We start from the raw sequence: 17061 nt of genomic DNA on the forward strand, positions 1-17061 counted from the left end.
GCTCAGTGGGTTAAAACTCTGCTTTCAAGAAGCTATAACAGTAAGTACTGAGCATTAGCTATTATATGCTATGGATGAATAACTGAAATCTACATTTGAAACTAATGGTACACTATATGCTAACTAATTGAATTTTAAAAAGTTAAAAAAAAAGCCACTATTTTATAAAACAATATTCCCAACAGGCTCTTTTGCTTTAAAATACTCACTTTGTAATGAGAGTCATTACTTTTGTCTAGCCAATTCTTACATCACTGTTTATCCCTTCCCTGCTTTATCTCTTCCCAGTATCAATAAAGGCTCACTTGGGTTACCTAGAAGCCATGAGAAAGCTTGTAATAGATCTGGCTGGTTTTTACCAGCAATTTGACCACCATGTGCACAGGGAAGTCTATTGATAAAGGCTTTATTGCAATAAGTTGCAAATACATGGATGATTTTGAATTCTCTTTCTTGAGGTCTTGTTTCATGATAATAAATTTAGGGTGGCTTATTGGAATGGATGTTATTAACATATTTTCATAGTTCTAAGTACATGGAATTGTAAAATAGATTAATGAATGTGGCATTACTGACAACTGTCCTCATTTTGAAATCAAATTACAGTGTACTCAGATGAGGAAGCAAAGCAGATTTGGGATTATGAGTGAACTAATTTAAAAAAGTCTTAGGGGTATGATCAGACTATTGGGTAATTCAGTAGAAAAATGTCAACTGATTGAGATTTTGTGTTTCCTGATTTCAGAGAGAAGTTAAGATAAATAAGGAACACGAGGAGACTAGGAAGCCAAACATAAGTGATAATTTTGTGCCAGAGTGTGTATACATCTGTTTATCTTCTTGCTTTACCACTAAGGTTGCTCCTAGAGGAGAGTTTAAATATGTGTTGGAGCTAATCTCTGTGGATTACACAACAAACCACATCCTACAGCTCTCCCTGAAACACCCCTTATGATTTCAATGTAATTTGGTTTTTGCATTTTTAGAAATAACAAAATACTTTGCAAACTCATCTACTTTATTACCACCACAAGTGAGTCAGCTGACTCCACATTTTAACACAGTGACAGTCACAGAGGAATGGAGGAATGAGTAAAGTTATCAATATATGTGCTTTTAAGAAGTACAACAGGGTAGCAGCTATTTCCAGGAACCAAAACATGGGTCAGCAGCTGTGAAGGAAAAGTGATGGAATAAATGACTCATTTCAGAGGAGTTCTACGACATATTAATTCTATAATGTATCCTCAGCACCCAGTTACCCGCTTTGATCTAAAGATAAGGATTTACAGTTAAGGTCCCATTTATGATTTGACTGGTAGGGTCTGAATCATGTTTACTATTGTTTTGACTATTACTTGAAACCTATAGTAGTACTTGGGATATGTGTTGTGTATTCTGTGAACATGTGCTATTTTTAGATTAGATAATTCCTGTCTCGAACCCCTGTTAATTTGTTTGTTTCTGTTTAATTGATAGTGGTTTCAGTAAATGGATATATCTGAAAAATTGCAAAGCCACTATTAAAATAAGTTATTATTATATATAGCATGGAATTGCACATTCCTCCTTTGAATCCGACAGAGCTTCACCATATCCTTAACAATTTGGGAAAAACATGCTATTATTTTTCTTTATAAAATTTCTCCTGTTAGGCTGTGATGGTTGTCATCAGCAGTAACTCCTCTGAAGGCTTTGTTAAAAGAGTTGAAAAAATTGGAAAGGTGTGAATGAAGCTGTTTGCTGAATATAAAGAAAAGAGCATTGAAGTACAATTCACAATCTTACTTCTCCTCTATGCTTTTAGATGTTTGACATTTGAAAATTTTGCTTCTAGAAGAGATGCCCTATATAATTCTTACTTTAAGGAGCAAGTTGCTTTTATAAATTTTTTTTATTATTCTACCATTCAAGTATTTCCATTTAAATTAAATTCAATACCATTTAAAAAAAATCAAAAGTGCAGCCAGTATTCAATTCCTGGGCTAAATAATTTTAGAAAGCTTTGTGTTATTGAACCTACGGGGTTTTTCTGTAGTTTTAACTCTTTCTTTCTGTGATTTTTCCCATTAGTCACGTAAGTGACTGCAATATAACAGACATTGAGGGTAAAGAAGGACTGAATAGAACAATCCTTGGCCTCATGAAGTTGAGAATCTAGCAAGGGAGTCAAACAATTCAATCATTCAGAGACAATTTATTGAGTGCCTGGCCTAAGATGTGCACAACAAAACCCCAGCCCAGAGGAATCATTTTAATGGGAGAGATAGATAATAGGTAAGCCAACTTTAAAAAGAAAAAAAATCGTACTGGTTTTTCTTTAATAGTGATGCATATTTGAACTAAATAAGCACATTTTAAAAAGAGCAGTGATTGAGAAGAGGTTTTGTAACTGAGTGGTCCGAAAGGGCCTCCCTGAAAAAGTCTGTTTTGAACAGATTTCTGAATAATATCAGCTAGGAAGCTGCGTAAAAATCTCAGGGATGGGTGATTTTTCCAGTCAAAAAACTGTAAAGGCTCCAAAGTCACAATACAGCTGTAAGTTTCTCTAATAAAGTAACTTCTGACAAAGAATGAGAAGAAATAACTAACCCAGGTTTGAAAGAAAAGGGACAGACTTTCTATGGAATTAATATTTAATTAAAGCTCTAAAGGACAAAAATACAATAGAGCAAAATTCTATATACCTAATGACGCTGATATACTTAATGAAAGTTCATAAACAAGTGTGGGTAGCAAAGAGTGTGTGGGAATGTTGGTAAGAACAGTGGGGAAGAGTCATCCCTGAACATGTTCTTAAATGAAGCAATTCTTGTGTTGTTTTAAAGGGTAAATTGGAGTTTGCCTAAGTGATTAGAGAAGGATGCCTCGGCTTATGGAAGTTCAAAGCCATAAAGATGTGATAAACTACTGCAGATATTTTCATGTATATTTGTTGTTGCTTCTAGTAATGGTGATCTAAAAACTCTTTCTTAAGACAACTAAAAATCCAGACAAAATAGCTTTTAAAGTTAAAAATATCAGAATGATTATAAAAATAAGGGAGGGATTACTGGGCCAAAATAGGAAATACAATGAGAGCCCAGAGATATATGCCCTGAAGCCATTTTAGCTATGAGAGCATTTGAAACTGCTAAAACACACTGAGCTGTGTTTTTAATAGACTCTTGATACTAGAGAAACAAAATTCAAAATCCAGCAGCAATCAAATTTGAGGACTTTGGTACAACCCAAATTTAAGTTGAGATCCCCAAAGCACAAGGAGAAGCAGAAATAAGACTATAGCCTACCTTGCCTTCTGTGTAAACTGAGAAAGTCAATCACTGAATTTGGAGTATGATTGTCTTGTAGAGTCTCAGATATAAGAGAAAATCCTGCCAAGGAGGACCATACCATTATGATAGCTCTTAATTATCCCTACTCAATAAGAGTTTCAAATATAATGTCTTGAACATAGCAAAATGGAACAAAGCACACAAAGAAAAACCATTAACAAGATTTGAAAGACAAAATGGGATTAAGTATGATGTTAAAATGATCAATAAAGATTGTAAAATGGCTTGATTACTCTGCTCAAATAAATGAGAGGGGAAGCAAATTGAACACAAAATTGAAACTAAAAATGATATTGAGAAAGGTTTTATAAATGAACCAAATGGATACTCTAGAATTTAAAGATATGACAGCCAATTTAAGATACCACAGGGGTGCCTGGGTGGCTCACTTAATTAAACCTCCAATTCTTTGTCCTTTTTTTTTAACACCTTAATTTTATTTTATTTCTTTCATTTTGGCTCAGGTCATGATGTCAGGGTTGTGAAATAGAGCCCAGAGTTGGGCTCTGTGCTGAGCCTGGAGCCTGCTTAAGATTCTTTTCCCTTCTTTTTCTATCCATCCCTGCGCTCTCACTAGCTCGCTTTCTCTTGCTTGCAAATAAATAAATAGATAGATAGATGATAGATAGATAGATAGATAATAGACAAAGCAAAATAAAAGCAGATTATGAAAATAAATATAAAGATTTTGAAATGAAAACAAGTTCAAAATAAAATAGAGAAGACCTACACAGCTAAAAGTTCATTCAGAAAATCTACTATTAAAGAAGTCAGTATAACACAATGTTAAGATATCAAAAGATTTGAGCATGTACTGTACAGAAAGGGTAATCCAAATGGCCACTCATATATAAAAACTGTTTATCTTTATTATGAATCTGGAATTAAATTAAATTAAATTAAAAATAAATTAAAACCTAGAATGGCATACTATTACACACTTACCATATTGGGCAACAGTGAAAATGTCTTGCAAGAATGTGAAGGAATGACAGTGCACATAATAAAAACATATGAGGAAAGTTGGACAATATTTAGAAAACTTAAAAATTTAAAAAAAAAATTGGTCCATTCCTAGAAATACAACATGGAACTAAAGGAATATTTTCATCAGGATATGCAAACAGATGATTATAGTTATTTCATTCATAACGGCAGATCAGTAGTGGTATATTTGCACAATGTTACATTAAATAAGAGAGAATATTAACAAACTGGGAGGAGGGGCTAGGTTGTTATCATAAACAGATCTTCTATGGTGCTAATTATGTTCTATTTCTCAAAATCTTTAAGTTAAAAAAGTTTTCAAATTTATATCTAGATAGATAGATAGGTAAATGATAGATAGACAGATATGCCAGAAGCTGCAATGCTAGGCTAAGACCAGGCTTCAAAGGGCTTTTCTATTCTCTACTAAATACTTTAAACCATTCATTATATCATAGCTCAGTGTTCAAATCTCCATTTGTTTCCTCAGTTTCCTAATATTTATCTTAAGGTGACCTGATCCAGACTTTTGATCACCTTTGTCTAAATATTTCTATTTTAACAAAGTCCTTTTGAACACTCAGAGACTAAAACTTAGAAAAAGACTCTGATTGTTATCTCACTAGAGTGGAAAATATATAGTTACTCATTAACTAATGATATCCATGTCTACATTAGATCCATGACATTTTTATTTCTTGGGAGCTTTTGGCTAAATGAATTTTTTAAGCTTCCTTTAAATGGAGCTTTAAGCCATCGCCACATGAATAAAATTAAAGAACTAAATGAAAACAAGCCAAGTATTTACAGAGTAATTAGAATGTGCAGTGGAAAGAGTAAAATTCTGAAATCATAAAGCCTAAATTAGTGTGATGCATCTTTACCAGCCATGTAATCATAAACCAGTTATCTAAATGTGTTAGCCTCAGTTTTTTCACCCATGAAATGGTGATGATAATACTTATTATGCAGAGTTGTTGTGTGGATGTAATGAAGCATGGAGCATGAGAGTCTCATATTCCATGCTAAAATGATAGCTATTTTTATACTTATAATAATTCTAATAATAGTAATTAAATTGTTCAAAATGATAATATTCATTTATATTGAGGCATTGTATTGACTATTCATAGACACATTTACCAAAATAAATTTCATTTTACTTTACCCCCTCTGAGGATATATATTCCCTAATTCAATATGAATCTCATTATGAATAATAATTATCATGATAAATATGCAGATTTTTCTTCTATTTATTTTTAGGGAAGTATCCTTTACTGTTGAACATAAAGAAACTTAAGCAAGTCTGTCTTATTCAAAATTTTCATGCTGCTTTCTTATGAAACTAGATTATAGAGTTGTATGAAATAAATTCATGCAGTTAAGACATTTATGTTTGGAAAACTGGGTGGTCAGTTTAGTATTTCAAAAGAAGATTTTAAATTTAAACCTTAAAACTGAGCTCTTTCAGCCTTATTTATAGACCATCCTTCATGCTTCATAAGTATTCCTTCATTGTAAACTAACTAATAGTGTTTGTCACAGTGTATATAACTACAATGGATTTTATATTCTATTATTTCAGAGTTAGTTGCAGTTTCTACTTCCTTAATTCCTTTTTTGAAAAATAGATTAATTCTACAAAAAGTTTTTTCGAGCTTTATTGAAAAATAATTGACATATTATAATTTGTAAATTTAAGAAATGATTTCTTATAACACTGCAAACTTTTAACATTGTGTAAATTCTGTACCATTTGATAAATTGGTATACATCTGTATTGCAATATAATCTACATAAAAATGTTAATACATCTACTATCTCATATAGTTGCCTCTGTTTTTTATGCATGTATTGTAAGGAATTTTAAGATCTACTCTCTTAGCAACTTTTATGTATATAGTACAGTAGAGATAAACTTCAGAGGTCTTGTGGGTTTTGTTCCAGACTGCCTCAATAAAGTGATTATCTCAATCAACTAAGTCAAATCATTATTATTTTTTTTGGTTTCCCAGTGCAAATAAAAAATTATGTTTCCCAGTGCATATAAAAAATAAACACTATACTGTACTGTTCAAAAGCATTATGTCTTTAAAGAAAAACAATGTATATACCTTAAGTAAACTAGTTCTGAGTTTTCAGTGGGTCATAATTACTGATCACAGATCACCATAACAAATACAATAATAATGAAAAAACTTGAAATATTGCAAGAATTACCAACATGTGACAGAGAGACACAAAATGAACAAATGTTTAGAAAAATGGTGGCAGCAGACCTCTTTTATACAAGATTGCTATAAACTTTCAACTTGTAAGAATGTGATATATGTAAAGTTTAATAAAGGGAAGCACAATAAAAAAGTATGTATATATTATTAACTATGATCATCATGCTGTACATTAGATCCCCAGAACTTTTTCATATTATAGTTGCAAGTTTGTGCCCTTTGACCACCTTATTCCACCCCAGGTTCACCTCTTGTCAACTCAACTCTAAGTTTCCATTAGTTTGCTTTTTCTTCAGATTCTGTATGTAAGGGATATCATAATACATAAATTAAAAAATATATATAAAATCTTTGAAATATTTCACTTAGTATAATACCTTCAAGATCCATCCATGCTGTTGTAAAAAGCAGTATTTCTTAATTTTTCATGGTTAAGTAGTATTCCATAGTATATATTTACCATACTTATTTTATTCATTCATCCATTAATGGATACTGAAGTTATTTCCATCTCTTGCTTAGAGTTAATAATTTTATAATGAACATAAGAGTGCAGATATGTCTTCGAATAGTGACTTCGTTTCCTTTAGATATATACCTAGAAGTGGGATTACTGAATCATATGGTAATTTTACTTTTAATAATATGAATAGTCTCCATACTGTTTTCCATACAAATTTATATCCCTATCACAGTGCATAAGTTCCCCATTTTCCCCAATATTTACCAAAATTTGTTAGTTTTAATTTTTTGGTAGTATATATTCTAATAGGTAGTAATATTGTGTTTTTCAGAGGTAAACAACAACATAATGAATTTGCCCTGAGTTTTTACATTGAGCACTTTTTAATGCTCCTGTTGGTCATTTATATAACTTTTTTGAAAAAAAAAGTCTATTGAGATCCTTTTGCTATTTTTTAATGATATATTTTTTTCTATTTGTATCTCTTGATTATTAACCTCTTTTCAGATATAAGATTTGTAAGTATTTTCTTCCATTCTGTGGATTGTGTTTTCATTCTCTCTCTCTCTCTCTTTTTTTTTTTTTTTTGGCAATGCAGAAACTTTAGTTAATGTAATACCATTTATTTATTTTTGCTTCTTTTGCTTGTGTTTTTGGCCTGGTATCCAAAAACTATTGGCAAGACCAATGTCAAGGAGAATTTTTCCTATGTTTTCCTTTAGGAAATTTAGTTTCATGCATCACATTTAAGTCTTTGATCTATTTCAAGTTAAGATTTATGAGTGATATAAGCTTCCAGTTTCATGCTGGTTTATGTGACTATTCAGTTTTAAATATCATTTATTGAACAGACTATCTTTACCCATTATATATGTTGGCCCCTGTCAAATATTAGGTGACTGTATGAAAGGATTTATTTCTGGACTCTCAAATCTGTTCTACTTGTTTATTGGTCTGTTTTTATACCAGTATACTTTATTGTTTTGAGCATGAGGGCTTTGTAGTATTGTTTCAAATCAAGAAGTGTAATTTCACTTCTTCATTCTTTCTCAGAACTGCTTTAATTATTTGTCTTTTATGGTCTCATATAAATTCTAGGATTCTTTACTTACTTCTGTAAAAAAATAATATTGGATTTATTAAAAGATTTTTTATTTATTTATTTGACAGAGAGAGATGACAAGCAGGCAGAGAGGCAGGCAGAGAGAGAAGAGGTAGCAGCTTCCTGCTGAGCAGAGAGCCTGATGCAGGGCTCGATCCCAGGACCCTGGGATCATGACCTGAGCCGAAGGCAGTGGCTTAACCCACTGAGCCACCCAGGCACCCCTAACATTGGATTTTTGATAGGAATTGAATTTACAGATGGTTTTTGGTAGTATGGACATTTTAACAATGTTAATTCTTACCATTCATAAATATGAGCTATCTTTCCATTTATGTCTCCTTCAATTTCTTTATCAATGTCATAGTTTATGGGGTACATATCTTTCATCTTCTTAGTTAAATCTTATCCTAAGTATTTCATTAGTTTTGATGCTATTGTGAATTAGATTGTTCTCTTTATTTTTTCAGATAGTTCATCATTAGAGTGTTAAAATGCTCGTCTTGTGCTTACTTTGGCAGCACATATACTAAAATTGGAATGATGCAGAGATTAGCTTGATCACTGAACAAGGATGACATGAAAAACTGGGAAGCATTCCATATTGGAAAAAAAAAACGAAACAAAACAAAATTCTTGTCTTTTATATATTGATCTTGTATTTGGCAGCTTTACTAAATTTGTTTATTCAAAATTTTTTGTGAATTTTTTAGGATTCTTTTACATGTAAGTTCATGTTATTAAAAAAAAGAAAATTTTACTTCTTCCTTTTTTTTTTTTTTGAGTCTTTTATTTCTTTGTGTTCCTTGTTTCTCTGGCTAGGACATCCAGTACTATGTCAAATGAGAGTAGTGAAAGTGGACACACTTGTCTTTGTTCTGATCTTTAAGGGGAAATTTTTCAATTTTTTTTGATTGAATATGAGATTAGCTCTGGGCTTGCAATATGTGCTTTTTCTTTAATGGATTTTTAAAACTATTTTTTAAAAATTTTTTATAAACACATAATGTGTTTTTATCCCTAGGGGCACAGGTCTGTGAATCTCCAGGTTTACCCATTTCACAGCACTCACCATCACTCACCATAGCACCTGCCCTCCCCAATGTCCATACCCCCACCATCCTCTCCCAACACACCTCCCCCCAGCAACCCTCAGTCTGTTTTGTGAGATTCAGTCTTTTATGGTTTGTCTCCCTCCCAATCCCATCTTCTTTTATTTTTCTTTTCGTACGCCTGAAACCGCCTATGTTGCATCTCCACTTCATCATATCAGGGAGATCATATGATAGTTGTCTTTCTCAGATTGATTTATTTCGCCAAGCATAATACCCTCTAGTTCCATCCACGTCATCACAAATAGCAGGATTTCATTTCCTTTGATGGCTGCATAGTATCCCATTGTACATATATACCACATCTTATTTATAGATTCATCTGTTGAAGGACATTTAGGTTCTTTCCATAGTTTAACTATTGTGGACATTGCTGCTATAAACATTTGAGTGCATGTGCCCCTTCAGAATGCCACGTTTGTATCTTTAGGGTATATACCCAGTACTACAATCACTGGGTCATAGGCTAGTTCTATTTTCAGCTTTTTGAGGCACCTCCACGCTGTTTTCCAGAGTGGTTGCACCAGCTTGCATTCCCACGTACAGTGTAGGAGGGTTGCCCTTTCTCCACATCCTTGCCAGCATCTGTCATTGACTGACTTGTTCATTTTAGCCATTCTGAAAGGTGTGACGTGGTATCTCATTCTGGTTTTGATTTTTATTTCCCTGATGCCGAGTGATGTGGAGCATTTTTTCATGTGTCTGTTGGCCATTTGGATGTATTCTTTGCAGAAATGTCTGTTCATGTCCTCTGCGCATTTCTTCATTGGATTATTTGTTCTTAGGGTGTTGAGTTTGATAAACTCTTTATAGATTTTGGATAGATAGTGGCCTTTTATCTGGTATGTCATTTGCAAATATCTTCTCCCAGATAACTTCTGACAGTCATCTTTTGGCTTTGTTAACTGTTTCCTTTGCTGTGCAAACAAAAGCTTTTTGATCTGATGAAATCCCAATAGTTCATTCTTGCCCTTGCTTCCCTTGCCTTTGGCGATGTTCCTAGGAAGAAGTTGCTGCAGCTGAGGTCAAAGAGGTTGCTACCTGTTCTCTCCTCAAGGATTTTGATGGATTCCTTTCTCACATTATGCTTCTTCATCCATTTCCAGTCTATTTTCATGTATGGTGTAAGGAAATGGTCCAACTTCATTTTTCTGCATGTGGCTCTTCAATTTTCCCAACACCATTTGTTGAAGAGGCTGTCTCTTTTCCATAGGACATTCCTTCCTGCTTTGTTGAAGATTAGTTGACCATAGAGTTGAGGGTGTATTTCTGGGCTCTCTATTCTGTTCCATTGATCTATGTCTGTTTTGGGGACAGTTCCCTACTATCTCAATGATGACAACTTTGTAATAGAGCTTGAAATCTGGAATTGTGATGCCAACAACTTTGGCTTTCTTTTTCAATATTCCTCTAGCAATTCGAGGTATTTTTGTGGTTCCATATATATTTTAGGATGATTTGTCCCATTTCTTTGAAAAAAAGATGGATGGGATTTTGATAGGGATTGCATTAAATGTGTAGATTGCTTTAGGTAGCATAGACATTTTCACAATATTTGTTCTTCCAATACAAGAGCATGGAACATTTTTCCATTTCTTTGTGTCTTCTTCAATTTCTTTCATGAGTACTTTAGAGTTTTCTGAGTATAGATTCTTTGTCTCTTTGGTTAGGTTTATTCCTAGGTATCTTAGGGTTTTGGGTGCAATTGTAAATGGGATTCACTCCTTAATTTCTATTTCTACAGTCTTGTTGGTATAAAAAAAATGCAACCAATTTTTGTGCATTGATTTTATATCCTGACACTTTACAGAATTCCTATACAAGTTATAGCAGATTTGGAGTGGAGTCCTTCAAGTTTTCCACATACAGTGTCATATCGTCTGCAAACAGGGATAGTTTGACTTCTCTTTTGCCAATTTGGCAAAATTTTGATGCCTTAATTTCTTTTTGTTGTCTGATTGCTGAGGCTAGGACTTCTATTACGATGTTGAATAGCAGTGGTGATAACGGACATCCCTGCCGTGTTCCTGACCTCAGCGGAAAAGTATTCAGTTTTTCTCCATTGAAAATGATATTTGCAGTGGGTTTTTCATAGATGGCTTTGATAATATTGATAATATGTGCCCTCTATGCCTACACTTTGAAGAGTTTTAATCAGGAAGGGATACTGCACTTTGCCAAATGCTTTTTCAGCATCTATGGAGAGTATCATATGGTTCTTGTTCTTTATTTTATTAATGTGTTGTATCACATTGATTGATTTGCAGATGTTGAACCAACCTTGTAGCCCTGGAATAAATCCCAGTTGGTCGTGGTGAATAATCCTTTGAATGTACTGTTGAATCCTATTGGCTAGTATTTTGGTGAGAATTTTCACATCTGTGTTCATCAAGGATATTGGTCTGTAGTTCTCTTTTTTGATGGGATCCTTGTCTGGTTTTGGGATCAAGGTGATGCTGGTGGCCTCAGAAAAAAAGAGTTTGGAAGTTTTCCTTCCATTTCTATTTTTTTGGAACAGTATCATGAGAATAGGAATTAATTCTTCTTTAAATGTTTGGCAGAATTCCCCTGGGAAGCCATCTGGCCCGTGGCTTTTGTTTGTTTGGAGATTTTTTTTTAAAGATTTATTTATTTGACAGAGAGAAATCACAAGTATACAGAGAGGCAGCCAGAGAGAGAGAGAGAGGGAAGCAGGCTCCCTGCTGAGCAGAGAGCCCGACGTGGGACTCGATCCCAGAACCCTGAGATCATGACCCAATCCGAAGGCAGCAGCTTAATCCACTGAGCCACCCAGGCGCCCCTGGAGATTTTTGATGACTGTTTCAATCTACATACTGGTTATGGGTCTGTTCAGGTTTTCTATTTCTTCCTGGTTCAGTTGTGGTAGTTTATATGTCTCTAGGAATGTATCCATTTCTTCCAGATTGTTGAATTTGTTGGCGCAGAGTTGCTCATAGTATGTTCTTATAATTGTTTGTATTTCTTTGGTGTTGGTTGTGATCTCTCCTCTTTCATTCATGATTTTATTTATTTGGGTCCTTTCTCTTTCTTTATCAATCTTATTAATTCTTTCAAAGAACCAGCTCCTAGTTTCGTTGATTTGTTCTATTGTTGTTTTTTTTTTTTTTTTGGTTTTTTGTGTTTTTTTTGTTTGTTTCTATTTCATTGATTTCTTCTCTGATCTTTATTATTCCTCTTCTCCTGCTGGGTTTAGGCTTTCTTTGTTGTTCTTTCTCCGATTCCTTTAGGTGTAGGGTTATGTTGTGTATTTGAGATCTTTCTTGTTTCTTGAGAAAGGCTCGTACAGCTTTATATTTTCCTCTCAGGACTGCCTTTGCTGTATCCCACAGATTTTGAACACTTTTGTTTTCATTATCATTTGTTTCCATGAATTTTTTTCAATTCTTCTTTAATTTCCTGGTTGACCAATTCATTTTTTAGAAGGATGCTGTTTAGTCTCCATGTATTTGTGTTCTTTCCAAATTTCCTCTTGTGATTGAGTTCTAGTTTCAGAGCATTGTGGTCTGAGAATATGCAGGGGATGATCCCAATCTTTTGATAATGGTTGAGATCTGATTTATGGCCCAGGATGTGGTCTATTCTGGAGAATGTTCCATGTGCACTAGAGAAGAATGTGTATTCTGTTATTTTGGGATGGAATGTGTTGAATATACCTGTGATGTCCATCTTGTCCAGTGTGTCATTTAAGGCCTTTTTCCTTGTGGATCTGTTGCTTGGATGATCTGTCCATTTCAATGAGGGGAGTGTTAAATTCCCCTACTATTATTTTATTATTGTCGATGTGTTTCTTAGATTTTGTTATTAATTGGTTTATATAGTTGGTTGCTCCCATGTTAAGGACATAGATATTTAAAATTGTTAGGTCTTCTTGTTGGACAGACCCTTTGAGTATGATATAGTGTTCTTCCTCATCTCTTATTATAGTCTTTGGCTTAAAATCTAATTGATCTGATATAAGGATTGCCACCCCAGCTTTCTTCTGATGTCCATTAGCATGGTAAATTGTTTTCCACCCCCTCTCTTTAAATCTTTAGGTGTCTTCGGGTCTATGATGAGTTTCTTGGGCAGCATATTGACGGGTTTTGCTTTTTATCCATTCTGATACCCTGTGTCTTTTGATTGGTGCATTTAGGCCATTTACATTCAGGGTAACTATTGAGAGATATGAATTTAGTGGCATTGTATTGCCTATAATGTGACTGTTACTGTATATTGTTTCTGTTCCTTTCTGATCTACTACTTTTAGGCTCTCTCTTTGCTTAGAGGACCCCTTTCAATATTTCCTGGAGAGTTGGTTTGGTGTTTGCAAATTCTTTCAGCTTTTGTTTGTCCTGGTAGCTTTTTAATCTCTCCTTCTATTTTCAATGATAGCCTAGCTGGATATAGTATTCTTGGCTGCATGTTTTCCTCATTTAACACTGAATATATAATGCCAGTTCTTTCTGGCCTGCCAGGTCTCTGTGGATAAGTCTGCTGCCAATCAAATATTTTTACTGTTGTACAATACATACTTCTTTTCCCAGGCTGCTTTCAGGATTTTCTCTTTGTTGTTAACCGTTGTAAATTTTACTATCAGGTTACGGGGTGTGGACCTATTTTTATTGATTTTGAGGGTCATTCTTTGCATCTCCTGAATTTTGATGTTTTTCCCTTTGCCATATTAAAGAAATTCTCTACAAAAATTCTCTCCAATATACCTTCTGCTCCCCTCTCTCTTTCTTCTTCTTCTGGGATCCCAATTATTCTAATGTTGTGTCGTCTTATGGTTTCACTTATCTCTCAAATTCTCTCCTCGTGGTCCAGTATTTGTTTGTCTCTCTTTTGCTCAGCTTCTTTATTCTCCATCATTTGGTCTTCTATATCACTAATTCTTTTGCCTCATTTATCCTAGCAGTAAGAACTTCCATTTTTTTAAATAATTTTTTAATTTTTATAAACATATATTTTTATCCCCAGGGGTACAGGTCTGTGAATCACCAGGTTTATACACTTCACAGCACTCACCAAAGCACATACCCTCCTCAATGTCCATAATCCCACCCCCTTCTCCCAAACCCCCTACCCCAGCAACCCTCAGTTTGTTTTGTGAGTTTAAGAGTCACTTATGGTTTGTCTCCCTCCCAATCCCATCTTGTTTCATTGATTCTTCTCCTACCCACTTAAGCCCCCATGTTCCATCACCACTTCCTCATATCAGGGAGATCATATGATAGTTGTCTTTCTCTGCTTGACTTATTTCGCTAAGCATGATACGCTCTAGTTCCATCCATGTTGTCGCAAATGGCAAGATTTCATTTCTTTTGATGGCTGCATAGTATTCCATTGTGTATATATACCACATCTTCTTGATCCATTCATCTGTTGATGGACATCTAGGTTCTTTCCATAGTTTGGCTATTGTGGACATTGCTGCTATAAACATTCGGGTACACGTGCCCCTTTGGATCACTACGTTTGTATCTTTAGGGTAAATACCCAATAGTGCAATTGCTGGGTCATAGGGCAGTTCTATTTTCAACATTTTGAGGAACCTCCATGCTGTTTTCCAGAGAGGTTGCACCAGCTTGCATTCCCACCAACAGTGTAGGAGGGTTCCCCTTTCTCCGCATCCTCGCCAGCATCTGTCATTTCCTGACTTGTTGATTTTAGCCATTCTGACTGGTGTGAGGTGATATCGCATTGTGGTTTTGATTTGTATTTCCCTGATGCCGAGTGATATGGAGCACTTTTTCATGTGTCTGTTGGCCATCTGGATGTCTTCTTTGCAGAAATGTCTGTTCATGTCCTCTGCCCATTTCTTGATTGGATTATTTGTTCTTTGGGTGTTGAGTTTGCTAAGTTCTTTATAGATTCTGGACACTAGTCCTTTATCTGATATGTCGTTTGCAAATATCTTCTCCCATTCTGTCAGTTGTCTTTTGATTTTGTTAACTGTTTCCTTTGCTGTGCAAAAGCTTTTGATCTTGATGAAATCCCAATAGTTCATTTTTGCCCTTGCTTCCCTTGCCTTTGGCGTTGTTCCTAGGAAGATGTTGCTGCGGCTGAGGTCGAAGAGGTTGCTGCCTGTGTTCTCCTCAAGGATTTTGATGGATTCCTTTCGCACATTGAGGTCCTTCATCCATTTTGAGTCTATTTTTGTGTGTGGTGTAAGGAAATGGTCCAATTTCATTTTTCTGCATGTGGCTGTCCAATTTTCCCAGCACCATTTATTGAAGAGGCTGTCTTTTTTCCATTGGACATTCTTTCCTGCTTTGTCAAAGATGAGTTGACCATAGAGTTGAGGATGTATTTCTGGGCTCTCTTTTCTGTTCCATTGATCTATGTGTCTGTTTTTGTGCCAGTGTCATGCTGTCTTGATGATGACAGCTTTGTAATAGAGCTTGAAGTCCGGAATTGTGATGCCACCAATGTTGGCTTTCTTTTTCAATATCCCTTTGGCTATTCGAGGTCTTTTCTGGTTCCATATAAATTTTAGAATTATTTGTTCCATTTCTTTGAAAAAGATGGATGGCACTTTGATAGGAATTGCATTAAATGTGTAGATTGCTTTAGGTAACATAGACATTTGCACAATATTTATTCTTCCAATCCAGGAGCATGGAACATTTTTCCATTTCTTTGTGTCTTCCTCAATTTCATTCATGAGTACTTTATAGTTTTCTGAGTATAGATTCTGTGTCTCTTTGGTTAGGTTTATTCCTAGGTATCTTATGGTTTTGGGTGCAATTGTAAATGGGATTGACTCCTTAATTTCCCTTTCTTCTGTCTTGCTGTTGGTGTAGAGAAATGCAACTGATTTCTGTGCATTGATTTTATATCCTGACACTTTACTGAATTCCTGTATAAGTTCTAGCAGTTTTGGAGTGGAGTCTTTTGGGTTTTCCACATATAGTATCATATCATCTGCGAAGAGTGATAATTTGACTTCTTCTTTGCCGATTTGGATGCCTTTAATTTCCTTTTGTTGTCTGATTGCTGAGGCTAGGACCTCTAGTACTATGTTGAATAGCAGTGGTGATAATGGACATCCCTGCCGTGTTCCTGACCTTAGCGGAAAAGCTTTCAGTTTTTCTCCATTGAGAATGATATTTGCGGTGGGTTTTTCATAGATGGCTTTGATGATATTGAGGTATGTGCCCTCTATCCCTACACTTTGAAGAGTTTTGATCAGGAAGGGATGCTGTACTTTGTCAAATGCTTTTTCAGCATCTATTGAGAGTATCATGTGGTTCTTGTTCTTTCTTTTATTGATGTGTTGTATCACATTGACTGATTTGCGGATGTTGAACCAACCTTGCAGCCCTGGAATAAATCCCACTTGGTCGTGGTGAATAATCTTTTTAATGTACTGTTGAATCCTATTGGCTAGTATTTTGGTGAGTATTTTCGCATCTGTGTTCATCAAGGATATTGGTCTATAGCTCTCTTTTTTGGTGGGATCCTTGCCTGGTTTTGGGATCAAGGTGATGCTGGCCTCATAAATTGAGTTTGGAAGTTTTCCTTCCATTTCTATTTTTTGGAACAGTTTTAGGAGAATAGGAATTAGTTCTTCTTTAAATGTTTGGTAGAAATCCCCCAGGAAGCCGTCTGGCCCTGGGCTTTTGTTTGTTTGGAGATTTTTGGTGACTGTTTCAATCTCCTTACTGGTTATGGGTCTGTTCAGGCTTTCTATTTCTTCCTGGTTCAGTTGTGGTAGTTTATATGTTTCTAGGAATGCATCCATTTCTTCCAGATTGTCGAATTTATTGCCGTAGAGTTGCTCATAGTATGTTCTTATAATAGTTTGTATTTCTTTGGTGTTAGTTGT

General features: G+C 34.8%; 1 non-coding gene across 1 annotated transcript; it reads left to right on the top strand.

Annotated features, from left to right (window-relative positions):
* Window positions 1–8626: 8626 nt before the first annotated feature.
* Window positions 8627–8730, top strand: LOC131828393 (U6 spliceosomal RNA). The gene has a single exon (XR_009352408.1). It is a non-coding gene; the product is annotated as a U6 spliceosomal RNA (small nuclear RNA).
* Window positions 8731–17061: the final 8331 nt, after the last annotated feature.

The sequence above is a fragment of the Mustela lutreola genome, chromosome 3, assembly GCF_030435805.1.
Source record: "Mustela lutreola isolate mMusLut2 chromosome 3, mMusLut2.pri, whole genome shotgun sequence".
NCBI classification, from domain to species: Eukaryota; Metazoa; Chordata; class Mammalia; order Carnivora; family Mustelidae; genus Mustela; species Mustela lutreola.